Source organism: Corvus kubaryi, unplaced genomic scaffold, assembly GCF_017639235.1.
Source record: "Corvus kubaryi isolate FWS band 111438036 unplaced genomic scaffold, C.kubaryi_AGA036_p1.0 132, whole genome shotgun sequence".
NCBI classification, from domain to species: Eukaryota; Metazoa; Chordata; class Aves; order Passeriformes; family Corvidae; genus Corvus; species Corvus kubaryi.
Genome location: NW_024580666.1, coordinates 10,922,723 through 10,948,095, shown reverse-complemented (window position 1 = coordinate 10,948,095; position 25,373 = coordinate 10,922,723). Strand labels below are relative to the sequence as shown.

At 35.1% G+C, this 25,373-nt stretch overlaps 1 protein-coding gene across 3 annotated transcripts in view; it reads right to left on the bottom strand.

The window, feature by feature from the left end:
• Nucleotides 1-15,372, bottom strand: part of CCDC102B (coiled-coil domain containing 102B) — a 155,973-nt gene extending 140,601 nt beyond the window's left edge. For 2 of the 3 annotated variants that reach the window (XM_042032420.1, XM_042032402.1), the window contains exon 1: nt 12,057-12,157. The gene's annotated coding sequence lies outside the window, so the exon portion shown is untranslated. Of the gene's footprint in view, nt 1-12,056; nt 12,158-13,713; nt 13,910-15,207 lie in introns of those variants that run through there. The other variant, XM_042032410.1, reaches the window with a different exon arrangement.
• Nucleotides 15,373-25,373: the final 10,001 nt, after the last annotated feature.

Below are 25,373 nucleotides of genomic sequence, written 5' to 3'. Positions count from 1 at the left end.
ATGTGTGATGATAGAGTGAGAAAAGAGAGATAATATTCCTCAGGGGAAAAAAAAGACACAGACATTTGGTGAACATGACAAGGAACATAGATCTCAACCATATTTCATTATATTGCAACCTTTCCTATTTACCTCATGATCCTAAACACCAGCAAGAAAGAGATCTTGATTTATTATTACCAGCTATTGTTTTAAGTAAACAGCAGTTTATTCACCCTTGGTGGCACAGCTAACAAAATCACCAGGAGAGAAAAGAATTATTGCACCTTCCTCATGTTAATACCTGCTCACTGAACTCAGCTTTTGCAGTCAGTTCAGTAGCTAGGGCAGTGCTTGAGGATACAATTTCAACATCATTTTACTAACTCAATGATTTAATCCTCAGTTACATGTCTCTTAATTATTAAGACCTCAGCTAAAAATTTTTAAGGCATTCTGTCTTTACAGAGAATGTCTGCTTCAGATTAAGCCAGTTTATTTTCTTTTGTCTAATCTATAAATTGAATAGGATAAAATGAATCATAGAACTGTACATGTTCTTTTGTAAGTGCTACTGGAAAGTCAGAACTTTCCATGGTATTGCTGCAGTTCTCCAATGAACAAACCCTGACACAGAGAGAAGGCTTAAAGAAAATGGGCGGGGATGATGTGGTCATTAGGGGAAGAATATAGGAAGTGATTTAACTCACTACCTGAAAACTGGGCTGTTTACTAAGGGCTGCTAACTACAGAGCTATCAACTCAAGAAGAGGAGATCAAATTTTGTGTGTCTGTTCCTATTGTAAAGCTGGTTTTCATTAGTCACCCTTAGGGGTTCCACCCAGTGGCTAGATGAAAAAAATTTTGCCCAGTAAATAATTGAAATGTATGGTGAAAAACATCACACTGGAAAGTGATTCATGACATAGCTCAGTCTAAAAACATATCCATAAAAATTTTACCTAATTACAAAAACCCTAAAAATCCTAGCAACAGAGAGCCAGGTGGCTGATCACTTGGTTAGAAAAAATATAGGACAAAACTCTGAGGCAGAACAAGTACCTGGTTACAGGAGTGGCTTAGACACACAGGGATGTAGGATTTATTTCAACAGGCAATGAGAGAGGATAAAAAAGAGGAGTGGCAAAAATTCTGGTGAAACAAATTGTATATTTGTGCCATTTTTGTTAAACAAAGGTACAGCACATCACCAACATTCTACCAACTCCATGGAAGGTAAGTTAATCTGGGAAACTTCTCGTGTGTACTATGACAAACACCTGGAGGGGGGAAAGGAATCCTTACAGGAGCAGAAATAGTGGTATTCAGAATATATTCCCTGCCTAAGCTATCACTGGTCTCACAACTGCTTTAAGCCAGTGGCTTCCTACATCTCCCTTACCCAGACAAATACAATCTTAGCATCGATAACATTTTAATTAAAAGGTAGGACAAGCTTGGTTTGGTTCAAATATTGTACATGGATTTTCCATCTACTGCATTAACCTCAAAATAGTGGGACAGTAGATCAATGGAATAAACTACTAAACCGGCAACTACACAAGAATGCATCTATTAATACTCTATGCGTGGATTCTATCTGTGAGAACTTTTAAGTTGGCTACACAAGTGACAAACGCCCACAAGAAGGAACATAGGTAAGGAATTCATATCAACAGCTGCCCCAAATCCTGTTCAAACAGAAGTAAAATCCTTCTGAAGTCCATAAAATGAGATTGCAGTTAAACATCCAACTCAGGAGTTATCTGTGTGCCTCCCCTTTTACAATGAAAAAGGGAACAAGTTAACAACAACTGAAGTTTGGATTATGTCCAAGACCTGAGTGTCTTCTCTTGCAGAAAATGTGACCCTACTGTATCACCATAGCAACAAATGATACTTGGAACATATACCCAGAACTTGTCCATAACAGATCCTGCATTTTTAACATTGCCCATGGAACAACTCAGGTATTGCAGATCCACGATAATGCACCTTTAAAACTAGTTACAGAAGGATTACCATCTGCAACATCACAAGGACAAGTATTGACAGTGGGTGATAATGTTACATTAGCACTAAGATCTAAAGTTAACCTGAATTTACCTATATGTAGTAACACTGGACATGAAGCTGTACGTGGTTGTGATAAAAACAGAGTGCAAGGGGTACTACAGGCATGTAAGGAAACTAATCATATGCTAGTGTCCCAGAATAATTACAGCATATGCACACAATGAGAAAACACATGGCAATTTTTTCATAAACACTCCTAATAATCACTGTGCAAATCAATGGACAAAATAAAGCTACCATTTGCTCATGGCTGTGTATCTTAAAAACCAATCCTGCCTACTTCTTACTAAAAGTGCCCTTCACTTAATGCAATTGCTTTACGTACTAGAGCCTATGATTATGGCTCCAAAATTAATGACAATGAATATACATTGAACATAATCAACATATACACTCCTGCATGGAATGAAACCAGTACTGAGTATAGCAACCATCTCTACGATAGTGGCTACAAAGTAATTTGCCAATAGGACATAGAGGTTAAAGAGATATTATTCAAAATCTATTGGGTGAAATTGGTATATGAACTAATTCCATACTAAAATCCTAGCAAATAAATTTCTCGATATTACCAGACACTGAAGCTAGGATAACCAAAATGACTTCGAAAATTCTTAGAGGAAAAAAAAGTAAAAATATGATAGTAATGAGCACACAGCTGATCCTAAAGTCTGACATATGCTCAGAGCAGCCCCAACTTGAGTGTTTAGTGTGAAAGCAGCCTGTACATAGAACTCAGCAGGTAGGAAGAGATAAGAGCGGATATTACCTGCAGCCAACAACTCCTGCATCTTCAAGAAGCAACTACCTGGCAGTTTCTTCAGGTGGTGCTAACTCATGGAAGTGCTACAGACCAAAGTTCTGGGCTGGAAAGTGTAAATGCCTAAGCTTAACTCCAATGTTTTTGTAGCAGATTCAACAGCAGGGTGACTGATGAGGATTTTGCTTGTCAGTGTGGTATGGGGGACATTCACTCCTTGATAGAGGAGAAAGAATGAGCACTGGCATCAACAGCTTGGTAACTAGTTTGTTCATAGAGAAAATATGATTTAGAGAAATTGTAAATTAGAGAGCTTGTGAATTAGGGAAAAAATTATTAGTGAGTTCATATGTTGGACTAGTCTGTTCAAAGACAATTCCACTATTGTTTGATGTCTTTATGTTTTGGCAGTGTTTTTTGAGGCAGAGGATTTATATTTTTTATGTTGTTTTTTTTTTATGAGGTCATAAGTTCATAAAATAAAGTTTAATTTACAAAGTCCACTGTGCTGTAAATTTGAGAGATCCAAACAGACCATGACATCATATGCAGATTATCATACCTCATGAAAATTAAAAGATAGTGCTTTCAAGACTTTTTAATGCACAGCCAAAGATGATTCTGTTTATTTTTTCTCCACAGCTATAAAACAATATTAACAATATTAAACCATATGGTATATTTTTAAGCCATGTTGTTTTCAAACATTGTATTCCTTACATGTGTCATAACTAAAAATCAGCCAAAAAATGGCCTGAGGAGACAAATACTGCAGATTGTTTACTTCCTATTAGGAGTTATGTGATATTTTTTTCCCTCCTATTTATACTTGTCTAGTTTCCTTTTAACATAAAAATATCAATACAGATCTAATTTATTTCCACAACCTGTTTTATTTCCTTCTCATGTCCAGTAACTAAAAACAGTTATGCTGTGAAAACTATAAAATATAAAGTTATGTTTTAAACTTCACAAAGAGAAGTGTATACAGGTTTGTCAGGTTTTGTTTTAGTGAGGTGGTGGTGTTGTGTTGTTTTGAGCTTTTTTGCCCAATTAGGAAATCTTAGAAGTGCCTGAAAAAGAATGGTTTCCTCAACACATCAATTTGGACAGTATGATGTCCTAAGTGTCTCTTTGAGATAAAATGAAATCACGGTGGCAATTCATTAATGTCCTGATACATAAGACTAAAATTATGCAACCTCATCTTTCTTCTCTAACATATCATCTGCCTGAATTTTTTAAGTGCAAGAGACAATGTCAGGCCTAAATCTTAATTTCCAAGTTCTATAATTTTTAAAGTTCCTAAAGGACACGATAAAAACTCAAATGCTTTACCAAAAAAAGGATAGAACTGAAGGAAAATAAACCCAAAATGCTTAGCCTGTTTAAGAGGAAAGAGTAAAGAGAGAAGTACTGAGTAGTCTTCTACATTTCTTATAGATCTAAGCAAATTTATAATCTTGGGAACACAGAATATTACTATTTTCCTCATTATTTCTTTATGGTATAAACACCTTTGCCTTGAAAACAAATTAATAAATTTAATCTCGGAAGACACTAAAAAACTCCAGAGGCAGAAAATAAGTAGGACCAAATGAAATTAAGCCCTTGATAGTAGAATCTATGCAAAACTGGAGTCAGATCCCGCTTCTGAGTTGATCAACTCTAGATGATGAGATGGAATAATATGACAGAGAGGGAAGGCAAAAGTAGAGACGCAAGTTTCAACTTGGCCTTCTATTAAAAAATCCATAAACAAAGTTTGCTACCTACCTATCAGGCCTTAAAAAGTTAAAAACTAGAAAATAACTTAAGGAAAATGGCAGTTCTGCTGAGAAAAATGCATTTTACCACCATACAAAGTATTGTGACAGACAAAGCATTTCTGAAGTACACCCAGAAAGTGCATTATTATATTAGTTGTCCATTTATAGCTAAATTCCCAGAAGAGATAAAGGATGAGCACAGTAAAGATAGTGACTGAAAGGCAATAAACCACAGGGAGAGAAGTACATGAAAGGAGAACTCAGAAATGGCTGGATCTTTTTTCTAGATTAGTCAGACTATCCAGAAACCAAAAGAAAATAAAGCATCACAATAATGCTGAAATAAGCATTTTAAACTGCAACAGGATTCTTGATATTCCCGTATTCATTGTAAAAACCAAAATTCTGTGACTCCAGAGGAGGAATCCTTTCTATTATTAATAGTAGTTTGCTTCTTCTGAAAGTTTTAATAATTCACATGAAGACATGTAGGGTAAAATTGCAGATATGTATAATTTATATCTTCAAAAAAGAAACATGAAGTAGCCCTAAGTGGCCCTCAGGCTGGCCATGCCAGTCACATTGCCAGTTTGTCCTCATTCGCTATCCTTTTCCACAATGTATTTCAATCCTTTGAAATAAGATTTACAACTCCACGTGTAAGTCATCCCACTCATTGTAGAGAAAATAAAACCTCTAGTGTGACAGGAATTCTTGTGAAACAAAGGCATGCTATGTAGAAGTCCTAAATACGATGCTCTGAACAAGGGGGATGGATTAGATGACCTCGTCCCCACGAACATGATTCTCTGAGTAGTGTGATTTCTGAGGAGCTCTACAAGCCTGTTTCTCCCAGTTTTAACAATGTTGCCATGACATCCAGGAAATGAGACAAAATTAAGATCACAAATTGTGAATCTCAGAATATGCAACTTTTAGCCAAATGGGTCACAAAACACCATGTAAGTAGGGAAGAGTCACAAGAAATAAGCCCATTTTCTGACAACACTGAACTGCCTTAAAAGCAGCAGTTCTGCACTGTTGTCAGGAACCAGCTGTAAGGAACATGTAAAAAGAAGAAAGAAGGCTTTCTATTCCCCAAATCTATTCTGCCAACATGAACTGCAAATACGAGAACACTGTGTACAAAGGAAAGGAGTGAACAAGATAATCAAGCATTCCCAGATACTTCCCAGGCTGAAGGGCAGTTCTAAGCACAGGTGGAAACAATCCAGAAAGAATATGCCTATGACAGCAATAATTAATGTCTTGCAGGAAACATTTATTTCTTAATGAAGTTTCACAACATTTAATATTTGGACTCATGTTTTTTTTTAAATGATTACTTATACCATGATTCATCTAACAATAAGGTATTATGTATTTCTCTCAATGTGTGAATTGCTTCTGTAAAATATGGTGAAACTTTCTATGCCGATAGGAGAATTTGACCACAAGACTGGTAAAGCTGACAGAGCAAAAAGCTTTTAAGAGCTGGGTGGCTATTTCTTTCCACGGAATAAAAACACCCCTTGGTAAAGTGAATTTGTTCTATTAAGTTACACTAAGAAAAAAAGTGCCAATAATTAAAAGCAGTAATATAGGACAAGAATTCTTTCACACCATATTTTACATTATTTTTGATGGCAGAGGGGTGTGGGGGAGTGGTCTTAAAACTTCTTGCTCAGAACGGAATGCTATAATTTTCTCTGAAAAAGGATGTACCAAAAAAAAAAGGACCCGGTCCACTTTGCTGTGGTCCTAGGAACTGTTTTCCCTCTTTTCCTTTTACCATTTTCTCTCCATGTCTAAATACCCATTTTAAAGTAAAATCCTCTTCAGTGTTTCAGTTGTTTTTTAAAACACATGCATGTAATATATATTTTTTAATATTATACAGACTATATACATACTGTACGTACTATATATACATACTGTAAGCATATACATTCATAAAAAAACCAACTTGGAAGGTAGTCACAGATTACAACAAATATAAAGACTAAACAAATGTTACTCTTTCTTTCCCTTTTTTTTTTGGCCGCCAATTTTAATAAACTCGAAACAGTTTGGATACTATTTCTTCAAATGAGAACCAGAATTATATACTTACTTTGATTTAAGTCTACTGGTTAATACAACTGATTATATATCATTGCAATATCTTTCAAAGTCTTTTACAGCAACAAGATGATGTTTCTTCATATCTTCGTGTTCAAATCCTTAGGGTTAAATATGGGTAACATAAATATTTGTACATAGAGAAGTTGTCATTTACTACCCATAAGGCCAAAGGAAGTTCTGAAGTACTGCTTTAAATATAATTCACAGTAACTTCATTTCCCCAAGAATGTTTTGTTTGATTGCAAACCTTTATAATATTTCACCCATAATTTTTATACATTCAATTCTGTATATTGATACTCATTCCTCAGCCACTACACTTGATATAATATATTGTATAATCAGATTATGCAGTGAGGGAAGTGTGTGTGAAACCAACAACTTTCTTAGACAGGCTCAAAAAGAAGTATTAAGAAGAAGCTAAACCAAGCATAATCCAACTAAATTCAGTAGCTTTTGAGACAGTTCGCTTGGCTAGCTCCCCTTTGAGATTTGATTATGACTTTTTATTAGGATATGATCAATGAAAAAAAGAGGCAAAATAAGCTTCCTAGGTAGTTAGGATAAGCATGAACTGTCAAAGTTTTAGATCCTTTCTTAATAAATGACTTACAAACAGGTTTACAAAACCTGCTGTAAACTTCTGAGTTAATTACATTGCCAACTCCCCTAAATTCTAATCTAATCTCATTGATTCTATGCGAAGATTGGTAATCTCCATGGAATATATTGTCTGAATTATTATTAGGAAAGATAGGTTATGAATCAGAATATTAATAATAACTTCAACTGAGAACAGATTCAGAGTGTATTTAAAATAAGGCAATGGTTAATTCAGACTAATTCATATCAGTTAAACGTCTGGTCTAATAGGTATCTTCTGAATAGCATAGAGAGATTTCTTTAAAACAATAGTAATCTGTTGTTCAAACTTGAAAAAGGTAATTGCTTCAGAAGAAGAGGGTTCACATTAGTTAATACTAGTTTGGTATACTGAAACACTATCTTTTCTTAATGCTTATGGCTTAAGATAGCAGTGAACTCTTCCCCTGATTTACAGAAACACCTATAGGCATCTTGTTCTTCAGGCACAAGGAAATTTGCTCTTAATCACATTAAAATGGTATCTGTTTTTTTTGTTTGGTTTGTTTTTCAGCAGTTCTACAGCAAAGACTAAGAACACCAAAGTGCATGATTCTTCCTCCTCTGTTTCCACAGAAAGCATACTAAGTTAGTTTCAGTGAGTGTTTAGTGTGACGAACATTTTTTAACCCACACTGAAATGAGCTGCAGCACTAACAGGGTCATAACCCCCTTTACTGAGAACAAAGAGGATAAGCAGGTAGCTTCTTACACCACTCAGCTCAGTTACAGGAGAATGAATTGTCAGTCACAACAGAGAACCTCACAAGACTCAGCTCGATCCGAGCTGTCAGTGTGTTATTACAGGATACGAGCTCAGCCAGTGCACACATGCACTGCCTTGCTCGTACTGCCAGGCAGCCCTTTAACAGGACACAGAAGAGTATCTTGCATGGATTTCCTCTGAACTTTTCAGAAAGAGGGAAGACTACAGAAATGTAGGGAAATAATACTCAAGATATATATCATCCGCAAGGCTAGATCTGCCTTTGAGTATGTAATTCATAATTGGTTTTAGAAGTCTTTAATATTTACAAGCATTAAAGCCGGCTGTTAGTTAAAAGTCAAAGAAGACAAGAAAAAAACCATCTCATTCAGCTGGTGATTTTCATCCAGGGTATTAGTTAAACAATTTAAGATAGATGAAACATAAATATTTGCAAATAAGCTACAAATAAGCTTATAGCACACTCTTCAGACTAAAGATCATTGTATCATGTTGAGTTCTCAGTGGTTAAATTCCTTTCCCAGCTGTTGATAGTATTAGGGTTCTACTATTTAATGTTTCATTTACTTAGGTTCAAAAGTCAAACTGACCTCTTTGTGAGAGCCACTGCAACTTCTTATTGAATATAGTTGAGGAGGCTCAACTATTTCCAAACACAACAGAGGACTTCACGGATCTGTGGGATTTTTACCACATTTTTCAGATTGGGCTACAGGTCAATTCAGCTGGGTATTTTTCAGCTTCAAAAGGAAGTTAAAAAAAGGAAACTGAAGACAGACTAACCATTCTGAAGAGCACTTTACTGAAATAGAATTAGGTCAGATGCAATGCTAAAACATGTTCATCCAAACAGTAGAGGTCACTTAAATGTATAGAGAAGCTTCATTATTTAGACAAAATCATGCCAAGTCTATTTTCTAGAGTTTGTACCTCATTTCTAACTTCTTCTATGTTACTCATTTGGAAAGTGAACTGGATAGCTTCACTTTCATTTACAGGCTTTTTTTCTTACTAAAGAAACTCCCACTGAGTTCGAGGCGGTTGCATTTTGTTTTGGGGTTTTCTTGGTGTGGGTTTTAATTTATCTTATTTTATTTTATTTTATTTTCAATGAAGTGTGAAGATGTAACGGCATATCCCTGAAAAAGTTAAGTTTCTAATCGCTGCTTATACTCTGAGAAATTCTTCAGATTTTTAAAGTTCTTGACAGTATCTTAAAACCACATGCTTTATGATATGAGAGATCAAGAATTGTCTTGTTAGAGTTGAAATCATTTATGATCTTTTCCTATTCAAAACATGACCTACTTTTAAAAGAAATTTCATAACTTTGGGAGTAGAGAAAATTAATCATAAATATCTGATGATTTGTTTCAGACCAAGACATAAAACACTCCAATGCTTATTAGGACACAAACCAATTTTTCTTCAAAACACTACTCAGAGTCTAGAAACAAGTGATTTTCCCACCCACATAAGTAGACAAATAAGAACACTCATGAATATTTTGTTTTCTCCGGGTCAGAGCATATCCCTATAGCTTGTTCAACTACTCTGACATAGTTGTATCAGAATTAACAATTCTGTTGTGTGGAGATGTTTTGAGTTTTATCAGAACAGTTTTAGAAGCCATATCTTCTATAATTAATTCTTTTAAGAATATTCCTTACAAAAAGATTGCTACTTGGACATTTTTATGTAATTATTCTTATTTTTCCCTAACCAGTCTAGTGTTTTAACACCATCTCATGTCCTTCAATGGCTCAAGGACTGCTTTGTGAGATTTAGTGATGTAAGATATTATCCTGTGATGACTCCAACTCCACTAAATCATCCTTGAGGGAAATGAACGAAGGAATAATCCATATTGTGACTTTAACCAGAAATCCACAGTTACTAGAGTGGTCACATAATATAAATCACAAAGTATCATATGTTGTATACCAGATGTCATGTAAATGCATAAAGCATCTCTGTTTATTCTCTCAGTGCCCGCTCACTGTGGGCCAATATGGTCCCACTAAAAGAGAAGAAATTATTTGTATAAGTGGTGACTATTCAGCGTGGCAGAAGGGAAGTTGGCATCCTTTTGCAAAAATGCATACCTACAAAAGTTATGGAGAAACATTCCAGTCAACTGAAAACACATTAAAATAAATTAATTAAAACAATATGAGTTTTCATGACAATTCCTCCTGGTATTCCTCCAGTGATGTGATTGACATTAACTACAAATGGGCTTGGTAAAAATCCCAGTCTCATTTAACCCAGTGTAAATCAGACCTAGATTACTTAATCAGCATGAACAAAGAATCAAGGTGTTCAGGAAGGATCATTTTCATAACAAACCAGTCAATTAAAGATCATTGTATGGACTAGAAAAAGGAGTGAATAGATTAGGTGAGACATTGGAGCAGGCTGCCCCAAGAAGCTGTGGATGTCCCATCCCCAGAAGTGTTCAAGGACAGGTTGAATGGGGCCTTAAGCAACCTTCTGTACTTCCCTGTCCGTGGTGGTTGGATTGGGACTAGATGATCTTTAAGGTCCTTTCCAACCCAAACCATTCTATGAATCTATGATTCCATGAATATCAAAATGGTTTCAATATCTACCCCTCTTGTGGTGAAGGAAATGACAGTGATTTAAGCCTGTTCATTAACAGCTCCTTTAGCATATTCATTTTCAAGTCATTTATTTTTCAGATTTAACCAAGGTTACATTAGTATTTTATACTTAAGGTGAAAGAGTGGCCAAAATTCAAAGCTGGATACATGAAAACACACAAAAACCCCCCACCCCCAGACATCTAATTTCACATTTTTGACTAATTTTTTTTAGATGTCTCTGGAAGTGATATGACTAGTTCTATTAATGATGCCTAATATATTTTGGAAATTCATTTATCTTCATTTTATTATTAAAAGAACTGCTTTCAGAAACACAAATAATTTTCCTAACAGCACAGGAAATTTGAACCAAAAACTAGCAGTCTAGCTATACAATTATTTATAGCAGAGTCTGCTTCATAAAATGTTTGTAAGAATCAGTGACAACTAACACAAACAAAATGCAGCTATCTGGATAGTCAGTTGGAAGCTCATTAGTACTAATTGCTATATATGCTTATTAAACTCATGAACACTGCTTTTGAAATTTGACCCTTGGTTCTCATTGCTGAAGGATCATCCATGGTGTCTCACACCATCTCTGACATTTGACCTTAAAATAATGACAGACTGAATATTTTTGTCCAGCATCAACAAATCATAGTATCAAAAAGTGTATTTCATTGCATTAGAATAATACCACACAGCTAAGAACACATTTTTCTTATCCCGGTTTCAGACATTTTTTCTGAAGGAAGTTAGGATTATACAACTCATTACTGAATTGCATAACTTATGAAAATAGAACCACTGTGAAAACACTGCTTTCCAACAAAAAAATGCAGTATGAACTTCTGCAAACTCTTAACAATATTTTCATGACACTTATGTCCATAATACCACACCCATTAAAATGTACCAGTTTTACCAATTTATGTCATTAAATATGCATTTCAAAAAGTAATTTTAAAAAAATTTAAAACAGTAGAAAACCAGTATAACCTGTGAAATTTCTGCATTTATACTAATTTCTAATCAAAACTAATAAATAACTTTTTAACAAACTGTCACTTAGAAGATTTTAAAAACTTACCTGGTTATGGCAAGTAAGGATTCTACTACACTTGAAAAACATGTTTAATGGGATGTTAGAAGTAATACTACACGATAGTAGCAAAAAACGTAGAAGAAAAAAATCTAGCTAGATATAACTTAGCTACATACTTCAGATACTGTTTTCTGATCTTCAGTACTTTTTCTGGGCATTTCAGACTGTTTTCCTCCTTACCACCAACATGATAGTAACTCATACTTTATCCTTGAAGAGATTTATAGAAATTAAACATTAAACCCACAATCTTAAGACCCCTTACCCTGTCAGTTTGCTGGGCTCCTCTTGCTTCTCAGTGTAACAGACACATGTGTAAACAACAGAATTTCCTGCATCCTTTTCTCATCTACATTGTACTGGGACTTGGCCAATTGGATTATTTACAGCATTAAGGCCACTCCACAGTAACTTGAAAATGATTCTCATTGGTCAGGCATTATCAAAACTAAAACCACATTTTTCTCTTAAGTACAAGTCATTTATACAAAATAAAACTTTTTCATACTGTTCTTCACTAAGCATTATTTGTCCAGTATTTATTTCTCCCTCCCTTCCTAAACTTAAGACTGTGGCCCCAGTCCCCCAAATACTATGAACAGGATGAAATTAGTTAACTGAATCACAGTACTTAAGTACAGGTCCTAGTACTCAACCAAATTGGGTGGATCCTTACACAACTACTTGCTCCTAGTACACCTCCAGAGTTTTAAATAGCCTATAATAAGACTATTTTTTCATTCAGCTAGATGATATCGCCTTGCAAACACGTCTTTTCATAATTAACTCAGTAATTAGCCAGGGGCTCTTGGAAGTTATTATGAAAAACTGTAGTATTCTAGATAATCAGAGATATGAAAAGACCATGGCAAGAACAGTTAAAAACAAAAAAACCCAAAAAAACCCAAACCTTTGAAAAGTTCATTTTACATTATAATTTACAGTTACCTACTAAAATAGAAAATAAGAAATATTTCTTTCTGGAATAAAAGCCCCAACATTTTTGTTACCAACATGACAAAGCATGACACCACTTTCCCAAGCCTGATAACACAGGCTACCTAACTGGCAGGTCCTCAAGACATAAAACTGATACAGTTAGACACAGATGGAACAATGTGCCATAGCTGTGAAAAGCTAAATATTTCTCATTTTAAAAAATGCCTCATAATGTACAGAATACTGAAAATGCCTGTGTCACAATCTCAGACTGAGAAGCCAGATTTCCTTTAGCTTTAAGGGTAATATCTCTACTTCCCTACTTAACATCCCAAAACTTTTAGCAGCACTACAGCAGGTAGTCTTTTAATCATGAATAGTAGCTATAGCTGCATGATTCTTCTCTTGTCTGACACTAGGAGTCTTAAATTTTTAAAAAAAAAATATTTTAGGGAAATGAACAAGTAAATCCACTCACTCTTTCTTGACTCAAAAAATCTATTTCACTGCCAAGAGACAAAAGATATTGTCTTCAAAAAGACAAAAGTAAAATAGGTCGAAAAACCCCTCTGTATATTTCTGTTAAAAAACCAAACCAACCAAACAAAAGCTCTAAACCAGAGCAAAAAAACTCCAAAACCCAAAACAAAAAAAATAACTCCACACAAAACAACCTCAAACTGAAGCAAAAAAACCCAAACCAAACCTAACACCACACAAAATGAAACCACAAGTCTGTATCAAATTAAAAAGAAACACACACACACACAAACCCCCAGCCCAACAAAACCCAAATCCAAACAATAAAATAAGGAAACAGCTACTTTATGCATCTTGCATGACTTCTTTAGCAACTACATATATCCCATCTCCCACTAGGATACTCTCTGGCTACATTCCATTACCCATACTGAAGGAAAATCTCTTCACATTTTAAAAATCAAGTTATATACACATCATAACTTAGACTTCTAGCTACTCACATTTCAACCCATTCATGAGATTCATTTTCCACCATTCTTCACTTGCTACAATCCCTGAATGCATCTAAGAAGGCTGTTCCATTGCCCACATTCGAACAAATTCACAGTTTCTAAAGAAATTGATGCACATTTCTTTTTTGTGAAAGGAAGGGAAGTAACTTTGATCACAATTGAAAATGTCTTCCCAAGTGAAGATCTGTAATAGAGAATTTATCTTTCAAAAATAAATAAACACAAAGAAAAAAGTGTCAGTACAGCATGTGAAGGAACTAGTACTCCTGGAAGTTTCATTTAAGTACCTTTTGGGAAGGAAAACTGTACTCTTCAAGAAAAAAGGCACAAAAAAGAATTATGTATAATAGACAAAAAGTAAATAGTAAAGCTATAAACAAAACTCAGCTTCTATTCTGTTGCATTCTGTTGTAATCAGCAATTCTTGGAGTAATCTGGATGTTATACCACTGTTAAAAACACATCCAAATTTAACTAAAAAAATTACTGTAAATTTGGGAAGTTATCATGCTGTTATTGTATCTTTATTTGCAAATATATTCTTGGTTTTTAGTCTCATTTGAACATTTACCTTGATGTTGTGTCACTGCAACAACTGCAGAACCGATGTTGTCAACATGCAAGTTTGCTAACGCATGACCTTCACATACGGAGCTGAATTGTCTTCCTAGAAGTCTCCATGTATGCAAACAATTCTTAGTTCACGCAAAGAACATTCATATATGCTCACCAAGAGAATGATGAGCAACTCTGGTCATTATTTTTGTAAGAAAATTGTACTGAGAAAATATGATAAAGACTACAGACAGCATCAATAACCTAGAACATATGTTTTCTTGTATGGCTTTAGTTGTCAATTGTGCTGTTGCACTCCTCATTAGGGTGGGATAGACTCCCTTCACTTTGAGTACATTTGAATTTTGGCAGCATGCCTGACCCGCTTTTTCCAAGATCCACAGAGAAACATTAAGAGAACATGAAAGCCAAATTTTGAATTTTTATATGTCAAAACTCATCCCTTTGGGGTCTCAAAGGAAGAGACCTGATCCTTTCAGGATCACTGAGCCAGTGAAGAAGATTAAATAATTTGTCTCAGAGGAAAGTTAGAGCAAGTCTTTCTCAAAACATGGAAGTTTACAATATTTACTGTGTTGATGCAATTTCCTTAGCAGATATAAGAAATTATCATTCAAGCCAAAAACAATAAAGCACTTCAAATACAAATGGCAATAAAACAGAACATTCCTCCTATTGAAATTGGAAAATAGAGAAGGGTATGAAGCACTAAAATTGTAGCCTTTTGAATTTGGGCTTCCTCAAGTATTCTAAAAAAACACATACATATGCCAGTTCTTATTTGTTGATGGAAATAATTTTTAATCTTACTATTTCATACTATTCCACACAATTTCATACAAGTGAAACAACAGACATCACATTTCATTAGAATATATAAGAATAGGAGGTCATCCTTTACTGTACCTCAACCCAGATATGCTCCTTTAGGTGATGAAGACACATAGAAGACAATTTGATGTAGAAGGTACCTTCAAGGCATGAAGAAGGAGAAAATAGCAAAAAAGTCATGCAATTTTGAATCCCATCTCTACAGCAGCATTAGCAAAGCTCAAACATATAACAAAAAAAGCAAACCTGTGAAGATATAAATAGTTACAGAAGACATAAATCAATTAAGCAAAATGACCAAAACTGAGACTACACCAAACCTCATGCACAGACTGCTCAGTGTGGGAAAGCGTAGTGCAGTTCAGTTTGATAGACAGTGTAGGAAAAAGGCACAGGGCAATTATTTTCTAGAATCTCTCTCTAAGATTAGAAATGCAAGAAAGGGATAACATTCTACTCCCATTTTCTTTTAAGTTCTAGCACATACTAAACAAGTGATCTTAGCAAAGCTTTGCTTTCACAAGATTTAGATAGCGTGTATATGGAGGGGATGGCTATAGGGATGGCTTCTGCCAGAAACTTCAGAGCCAAGGTGGACCCAATGCTGGCTAAGGCTGAGCCCATCTGTGATGGTGGTAGTGCTTCTGGGATAATGTGGTTAAGAGGAAAAAACCCCACCCTGCACAAGAGCAATTGCACCCGAAGAGAGCAGTGAAAATATGTGGGAGAAACAGCCCTGAAGACAACAAGGTCAGTAGACAGAGGGACAGGAGGTGCTCCAATCACTAAATCAGAGTCTGCCCTGCAGCCCGTGGTGCAGACCATGGAGCAAGCTGTGCCTCAGCAGCTCACCAAGGTCCGTGGTGGACCACAGATCCATCTCTAGACTGTGGAGGACCCAGCGCTGGAGTAGGTGGATGCCTGGGGGAGGCTGTGACACTGTGGAAAGCCTAGACTGAAGCAGGCTTCTGGCACAACTTGTGGCCCTGTGGAGAGAGAAGCCCACGCTGGAGCAGGTTTGCTGACAGGGCTTGTGACCCACAAGTGGGTCCACTCTGGAGCAGCCTGATCTGAAGAACTGCACACTGTAGAAAGGACTGACACTGGAGCAATTTGTCAAGAACTGCAGCCTATGGGAAGGACTCATCTTGGAGAACTTCATGGAGGTCAGTCTCCCATGGGAGTGACCCCATATTGGAGCTTGAGAAGAGTGTACAGAGTCCTCCTCCTGAGAAGGAAGGAGCAGCAGAGATAACACATGATGAACTGACCACAGCCCCCATTTCAGATTGCCCTGAGCTGCTTGGGGAAGAATTCAAAAATAAAGTCTCCTGAGAAGAAGGGAGGGGTGGGAGGAAAGTGTTTTTAAAATTTAGTTTCACTTCTTATTACCCTATTCTGATTTGGTTGGTAAGAACTCTTTTACCCTGATGGCAATTGCTGAGTGATTCTCCCTGTCCTTAAATCATGAGCCTTTCTTTGTATCTTCTGTCCCCTGTCCAGCTGAAAAGGAAAGTGATACATGGACTTGGTTGGCACCTAGTGTCCTGCCAGGGTCAATCCACCTAAATACACTACATGCATGCAGGATTTCATGAATAGAACTATTTATGCATGTAACTCCTCACTCCTAGCTAAGTAACTTTAAAACAGATCATAAAACTTAAAAGCAGCATCAAACAGCAATGACTTAAAAAAAAAAAAATCTTGGTTTTATTCTAGAATAGTGATAAAGCACAACAGGAATAAGTTTATCTTGGGCTAATACTTTGCTCAGCCTGTTAGTTTTCAGTTCTGACTTTGCCTGTGCAAGTTAATTTTGACTCACAAGTGCAAACAGTGATAGCAGATAAATGTAGACAATTTATCTTGTACAGATCTATGCTGTTGATTAAACTTCTTTGCTTCTTACAAGTGAAACAGGAAATAACTATGTATTACATTAGACGTGTTGGGCTATTAATACTTTTCAGCACATTTTGTGGTAGCAAATATGTGGTAAGCAAAGTTGTGGTAGAATTACTTACATGCTTAAAGATTCTCTGTAAATATAAGCTTCAGTTTCTGTTGGTCATTACACTCTTTAGTGAAAATTAACACGTAACACCTGAAAATGGATTGCTTATTATAGATAAGTATACAATAAGCCTCAGCCTGGCAGAACTATTACTGATTCTCAACTACAAGAAATATTAGTAGAGCAGGTTATAAAAATAAGCCCTAAATTTGAAGATTCCTCTGCACTGGAAGTTATTTCCACATGGTACCAGAATTTCAATGTTTTCTAGTTAGGAAAAAAAAAAAAAAATTCAAGACTAGCCACTTCAGTTATTTTGGCTGTTCCTGATTTTATTCCAGGTGCCTCCTGACCAATTGATGTATCTTCCAACCCAAACTATTCTATGACTTTTAAAAGAAGTTATGGAACTTGCAAGAATATGACACTCCAGCAGTTTCAGGATGAGAAATAGAAGAAAAAAGGCAAGAACAATAGATCTCCTTTTGTGATATACATATTATTTTATACTGAATGCCTACATAAATGTTTTCCCTTTCTATGCTTTATAAATAACTAGCAAAAGAGTTTCTAAGTAAAGTCTCAATAAAAATATCATTACAAATTTCTGGTATATCTGATGGAAAAAGTTCATAATTTATATTTATGGCTACAGTTTAATGTTGAAGTAATGTAATGTTAAAATAGCAACAACATAATTTTGAAGAATTTAAAAAGAAATTAAGAATAAATTAAGCATTTTTCCTTTTTTTAGTGAAAGAAAAAAAATTGCTTCTAGTCTGATACTTCAATATGAAAAACTAAAAGGAATTAAATCAAAAAGATATGGTTATTCTTGCCCTTCACTATAACCTGAGCATAAGGAAAGGTCACCCTGCCAAATCTTTTATTAACTGCACACAGGTGTGATGCTGCTGTGGTGTCAGATTTGTTCGCAAATGCACTGATTATAAAGAGTTGCATAGGTGGGTGCAAGGAAGGCACAGACGTAGTATGATTTCCCAGTTCATCACCTTCAAACCCCAAAATATGGCTTTGAATAAATCATACTAATCAACACATTCTTATAAAAGAAATTAAGTAATTTCTACATATATTTCTAATGAAAAATGCAAAAGGTCCCATACTAAAATAAAAATTATGAAGCCTCGAAGTTTTAGGGAAAATATATTTCTTGATGAGTCTTTCATATGCTTAGGTTTTGCAGTTTTTCCTCCTCAGATATCAATTATAAAACAAATGGAGGGGTTTTTTTGGAAAAAGTTGACAAATACTGCAATGAAGTGTACAAGAAGCATGTGTATCTTCCAGCATCATATTGGGAAGGCTGCAGGATGAGATGCTACTTTATATCCTTAGAATGTGAGTGCTATTAAAAAGTACAGCATTAGAAACAACCTTTTCTTTCCCCCCCCTCTTCTATATCCTAAGAATAACAGTGCCTTCCACAAGGATACCCGTGCTCTACAGAAGGGATTGTAACAGCAGTGTGATGTAACTAGTGTGTCATCTGGCCATACCTTAAGCATGAAAGTCTAAATTAGTACTACAAACACTGCCTATCCCATTCTGAAAAAAACAATTATTTGCAATTTTTCACAGCAAATGAACATCCATAATTTTCCTTTCTGATCTAAAAGTAGTTATTTTTCTTACTAGGATAGCATTTCTGCTGGTACTCAGTATGCAAACAGCAACAGTGACTGCCACATAGACCTTAATCAGTCTACAAACAGTTACAGAGCTGAAATGCAATGGTTTACTCATTTCTACAGAAAACACTATCTCTCTGTCTTTAAGGCTGCCATTCTCAATAACAAAAATATCTTGTATCTTCAGCACTTTGAGTGGCAAAATTTGGCAAGATGGAAGCTTCTATGTTATTAATAAAAAGAATGTTTTTATTTAAGTTTAAATATCTGGACTTCATCTGTATCTATTTCAGAAAAGAAGCTATAATAATTAGGTCTTTGAATCATCAGATTATAAATAACATCCAAAGAAAGATGTGTTCCTGATTTTTTTCCTGTAGTCCAAAACGAAGAAGAACATCAGCAGCATACAGATGTTGAAAATTAGTGTCTTAGTACTACTTATAGGTCAACAGCAGTTAAAGAGGCCATAAAAAGCAAGAATGTATTTAAGATCTTTCTCTACACTCCTGTTACTATTTTGATTAGGACAGTTGTCCTTACCCAGGATTAAATGGAAATTGGAATCCAGAACACATTTATATGTAGAAAGGCAAGCATGTGCCTGTTTTTTTGTTTTGGATAGGATCAGTGTAATTTTGGTTGGTTTGGTTTGCAAGAATCTCTTCTTGCAAACTTTTACTCTATTTTTTGTTATCCTATGTTTTATTGTAAGAAAAATTAATCACAGATTCAAAACAAACACTATTAATCACCTAAGACTATTATATACAACATAAGGGAGTACCAAAAAGAGATACACATCTACTTCCGACAGTATTACTGAAGAGCAGAAGAGCATTGGGGGAAAAAAAAAAAAAAGCATTGGTCTGGGCAGAGTGTCAGGCAGATGTCTTGAATTAAAGTTGTGGTGCAAATCACTTTCAGTTATGACAGCAGGAACAGTATTTGTGGATGTACTCATATGTCACAAATAGGCTGCATGAACTCAAAGAGGTTGTAAAAGAGAGCTGACATTCATCTAAAGACCCCAATTTATTCTTTTTATGATTTAAAATACCCTCATTAAAAGTACAACACAATTTTTCTGGTTCTTTCCGTACAGTCTCACAGCCATACTTATTAACATTTCAAAGTTTACCTGTCAGCAATGGTCTGAGCAACAGGTGAAGGCCCATGAAGACAACAGGACACATCTGAGGGTCAAGATTGTCACAAATGTCATGCCCCTAAAATAACCCACCCTTCTTGCAGTACATCTATTCTAAAAAAATTCTTCCCCATAATCCCTCAGTAATGAGGAGCCCCTTGGTAAATGAAGCCATTCTAACTGTACCCTTGAGAGCTCTAAAGTTAACACATATGTAAGGGACTCCTATGGGTTAGCCTGAAAAGTATATCCATTTCACAGGAAAGATTACAACTGAATTGACTGAATTTAATTTTGAATGGTTATGTTCAGTGGGAACATATCAATGAGAAACCTGAGTCCAGTTTAAACTTTGTTTCCCATACTGTGACTAAAGCTTTGGACATGTTGTTGTACAACTTTTTTACTGAAATGGAATAGGACACTGCTTATTACCTGTGCTCTGGTTTTGTCAGGGACTTAAGTATCTTCACCATTTCTAAAGAAATACTAAGGCTAATGTCTATACATTAAAAAATATTTACTCTCTCTCTTAACACCTTCTTTTAAAGTTTAACTTCTCCACATCCTTCAACAATTTAGCAAACTGCTCAGCACAATTTTGTACTGCTTCAGATTATCCTCTCTATAATATATTCTGCTTAATCTAATTCTCTCTTTCTATTCTTAGTGACTTTCCATCATGCTTAGGAATGCCCAGCAGAAATGAAAGGATGAACTTTCCCAATGTCCAAGATCCTGTCACAGATCAGCCAAAGAAATACATTCTGTACTGTTTAACTTGACCTAAGTTGATAGCTAGAATTTCTTTTGAACAAGAAAAAATGGGCAAAAAAACCACAGAATAAAAAAAATTCTGTGGAAAATTCAATCATTAAAGCAATTCAGACAGATAATGTGAGCAGCTACAAGATTCATTTAAAGAACATAAAATATTAGTAACTTAATCCCTCACCCTAATATTTGTGACAATTAGATGAAGATGGGAATAATATATGAAAATTTTGTGTGCAGGAGGGGAAACTAAAGCAAGACAACCACATTTATGTATGAAAATATCTGTAAGTAAGGATCTCTTCACCCTTACAGCAGCATCTTACATGTAATTTGAGAAAAATAGTTTTGTCTTACAGTGCAAGCATCCAGTCAGAAATTGTTCTTTGGTGAGATTTTTCCATTCCTTGTTCTGTTAAACCTCCACTCCCTTCCTTGCCTAGATTTGAAAGACATAATTTTCTAACACAAAAGAAGTTCTGTTCTCCACCCCTCTGAATTTAGCTATGAGGACTCAGCTTTAATAATCGCTAAAAACTGTGTTGTTGTTAATGAAAAACACGCTTTAAAAATATGAATTTGCAAAGAGAAGAAATATGCAGGCAGATTTAGATATCAAATTAGAAACAGAAACTATCTATAAACTAATATACTAACTCAAGCATACTGCCTACCATCAGCCTATCACAGTGATAAGACTTGAATCTCTTAGTGCCTTGAGTTCTACTGTTCTACAGACAGGGACTGAAAGCAAAGGCCTGCTTATACCGGAACAGGGATCAGCTTTTCACCTGTCAGAGTTGGGCTAAGGCCAACATCATCGTGAGAGATTGTCTTAACCAAATATCCCTTGGTCTTGTGTTAGAAGTTTAAGTTATAGGTGAAGTTTTCCAGGTAATACAGTCTTGAAAAATGTTAGTAATTAAAATTAATTACAAAAAGTCTCACAGAAATGCTTAAGGAGATTTGTAATCATATCTGTACATCTAGAGATTTTATCTAGAAAGATCAAAGGATCTGTATAAAATGGTTGCTTGTGATATGTCTCTGAAGACTATGAAATATTCAATATACAGCTTCTATATTGCACTTTCCTGTTCAATTGTTTTTCTTCTCTCTGCTCACCCTCCGAGAGAGCTAATAAAGACAGAAAGGTGATAAGAAAGGAAAACACAAGCAGTTTTTAAACCAAAAAACCCCAACATTATACTTTTCCAGTATTTTGATATATTATTGTATTGTAACAATTTATTTTACTACAATGAAATGATCTAGTGACAATTTATCTTATTTATCTTTTTATGCTAAAGCAGACAAATTGAGATATAGACAGAATTGTGAAGGAATGACAGGACCAAGTGAGATGGAAATTGTCTTTTGACTTTTCAAATAAGCAAAACAAGAAACTTTCCAAGTAAGTGATAATTTTATCTAGTGTATGTGGTGTTTAGAAAAGCAATTATAATTCTGCTTTTGGAGCACTGGATACAATAACATTTTTCTTAAGAAAAAAACCAATGCTGCTTTCTGTTAAGTTTGTCAGTATTTGCTTTTATTCATCTGGCAGTTACTGCTGATGAATGTAAGTGGTAAAAGTTTGCCTTCGGCTAAGTGTATCTATTGGCATCCCTGAACGTGAGTGATCTAGTTGTCAACAGTCCCATGACTAAAAGAACAGATTTAAGAGATAGACCATTTCTTTTTCCATTTTTTTTCCCATATGCACATGTTTTCTATGATTATGGGGTTTTTTTGTATCTGTGGCTGATTTGAACAACTGAGGTCAGCCTGAAGAAGTTAAACTTGTTAGTTTAACTTACGTGTGGTTTTGACTTGGTCTTTATTCACAATTAAGTGCAGTGTTATGCTATATATTTTGAGACAAAATTATCTCTTCACTGTAGGAAAAAAACCCCACACTCACGTATATGACTGTGGGCATATGTTAGTTAAAATTAATGTTATCATCCAGCTACAAAGTATTTTAATTTATATGAAAATATAAATTAGATTGCAAGGTGATATTCACTGAAAAAGGAGATGGCACCTACTGCCTGCTGATTACCATTCCTGAAAGTTGTGTGTATAAATAAAAGGAGAATATACGAGACTACAAAGCAGAGATAACACAAATAAATAAAAAAGATTCATATATCTGAAACTAATAGGATTTCATAGTCAAGAAAACACTCAGGAAATAACAAAATCACCTCATCTTTGACATGATTTTTTTCTTCCTTATTGTGGAATTCTTCCTTCCAATTAGCAAGTGCTAGATTCCAAGAGGAGCCACGTGACATCAGGTTATTTAAAATCCCTTAAATGTTTTTGGCTTTAAACTGTTCTTTATGTAAACTGAGATCTGGATAATAAATAATGAAATCTTCTTTATAAATTGAAATTAATTTGTTATTAATTATTATTGTCTTTAATTACTGTTTTTTCCTTTTTCAATATCACATATAATTAGAACAAGGAAGGGCAATGAAGATGGTGAAGGGTAAGTAAGTCCTATGAGGTGTGGCTAAGGGAGCTGAGGTTGTTGGAGAAAAGGAAGCTCAGGGGAGACCTTATCACTCTCTAAAACTGCCTGAAAGGAGGGTGTGTCCACGTGGGGGTTGATCTTATCTCCCAATAATCCAGAGACAAGACCAGAGGAAATGGCCTCAAATTGCACCAGGGGAGGTTTAGATTAGGTATTAAGAAAAATTTCCTCACTGAAAGGGTGGTCAGGCATTGGAAAAGGCTCCCAGGAAAGTGGTGTAATCACCATCCCTGGATGTGTTCAAAAGGTGTATGGATGTGTCAATGTATCAATAATCCTTGTGGATTCCTTCCAACTCAGGATATGCTGTCATTCTATGTTGCACTTGGGGATATGGTTTAGTGGTGAACACAGTGGTGCCAGGTAATTGGTTGGACCTGATGATCTTAGAGGTCTTTTCCAACCTGATAAATTCTAATTTTATCTGATCTGAAAGATTATTATCTTCCACAGTTTGAAATTCTGAGCAATACATGAAAATACAGGTTTAATTAGGAAGCAGGATACAGAAACTGGAAAAACTGCTTTCAGCAGATTGTAATGCTGTGGAGGTCTGATTCTCGTGTTGAGTGAGGACACCTGCATTCGTATTAAATGCTTTTACTGCATTTCCTGCTGTGGGTCTTTCTGGGCAGCTGTGAGGACACTCAGCCAATTGAAGATCATTTCTGTCAGGGTAAAAATGCCAAAGGTCCCTGGCTTGAGTGCCTTGCACTAGAGCTCTAGATTTCTCTACAAGGATGGAAAATCACTTCCTTCCAATCCTCTCTCAGTCACTTAATACGTTCCCTTTGTTCTCTCTGACTTGTGCAATGTTTAGATGAAACCAAGGACATCACAAAATTTCCTCTCCTAAGGTTCGATCCATGCTTTTTTTATAAAGGGCTGAGCACACAGTTAATTTGTGCTAGTGCAGTTTACTAGAATGTAACATTTCATCAGAGTTATATTTGACTAAAATAAAATATTTTCTGGGCCAGAGGAAGACTAGATTTAAATGAATCACAAAGAATATAGACAGAAACCTTTTAACTCCTAACTGAGGCTAAAAAGCAGGAAGTATTATGATTAAGCTAATGTTTTATGCTACAAAGGAATTACTATCAACCCGTGCCAACAACTTGAACTAGAAAGAAGTGGATAGCTTGTTCCTACTTTACCTGTGTCTAGCATTTTTAATGTTTGAAGTCCCTGAACAATTTTGTAGTTTGAATAGATATTCTGATTAGATGTCCTGTTCAAGTGCTCATCAAAGCCTTGTTAAATGAATTATCATCTAAATACATGAGAGAAGCAAGATCTTTGGGAGAAGCAACATATCTTCAAAAACCTTGCCCAAAAAGATTTCTACTTCCCAAGAATATAAAAATGTCTATACAAAATATTAACTACCTGTGCAAATACTTTCTTACTCACAAGTTAGGCATTTATGTATTTTATAAATCTCTCAACATATATATATGATGTGTCAGTTGCCATACTAACATAGTAAACAAATTAAGGTTCATAAAAGTCAAGAGAATACAATAAAGAAAGAGAATAGGTTATCTTAATATCAAACAGGGTAAGATTACAATCAAGCTTTCTCTATGTTTCCTGAAGTATTCTACAACTAAAGTTAAAAGCTATTCTATTATCTCTTTTTTGTTTTCTGTGAGCACATAATAAATTTTTTTTTCTCCTAATAATATTAATATTCTAAAATAGGAGTAATGGAGAACTTTAATAGACATAGCTAATAAAGCAGTTTAACAGGTATTTACATTATCTATGTAAAATTTTGCTGAACTCAAGACAGTCTTTGTTTCAATAAAATCTTCCATATATACTCTGATAGAAATAATTTGCAAGCTTGAGAAACTGAACTGCATTGAGTTATGGAAACACTACAGTTTTTGAGAATAATTTCGTATTTATATTGTTGTTTGTTAAATATTTAAAATAACTATTTTCCTATCCATTTATCTTTATTTGTTTGTTCTGATGTGACCAAACATTCTTGAGGAAATACTTGCTTCTGGAACAATAATTGTGCTGCTGAAATAACTTTTTACAAATCCAGTCAGGTATGAAACTAAAGTTTCGGATTCTGACAAAGAAGTC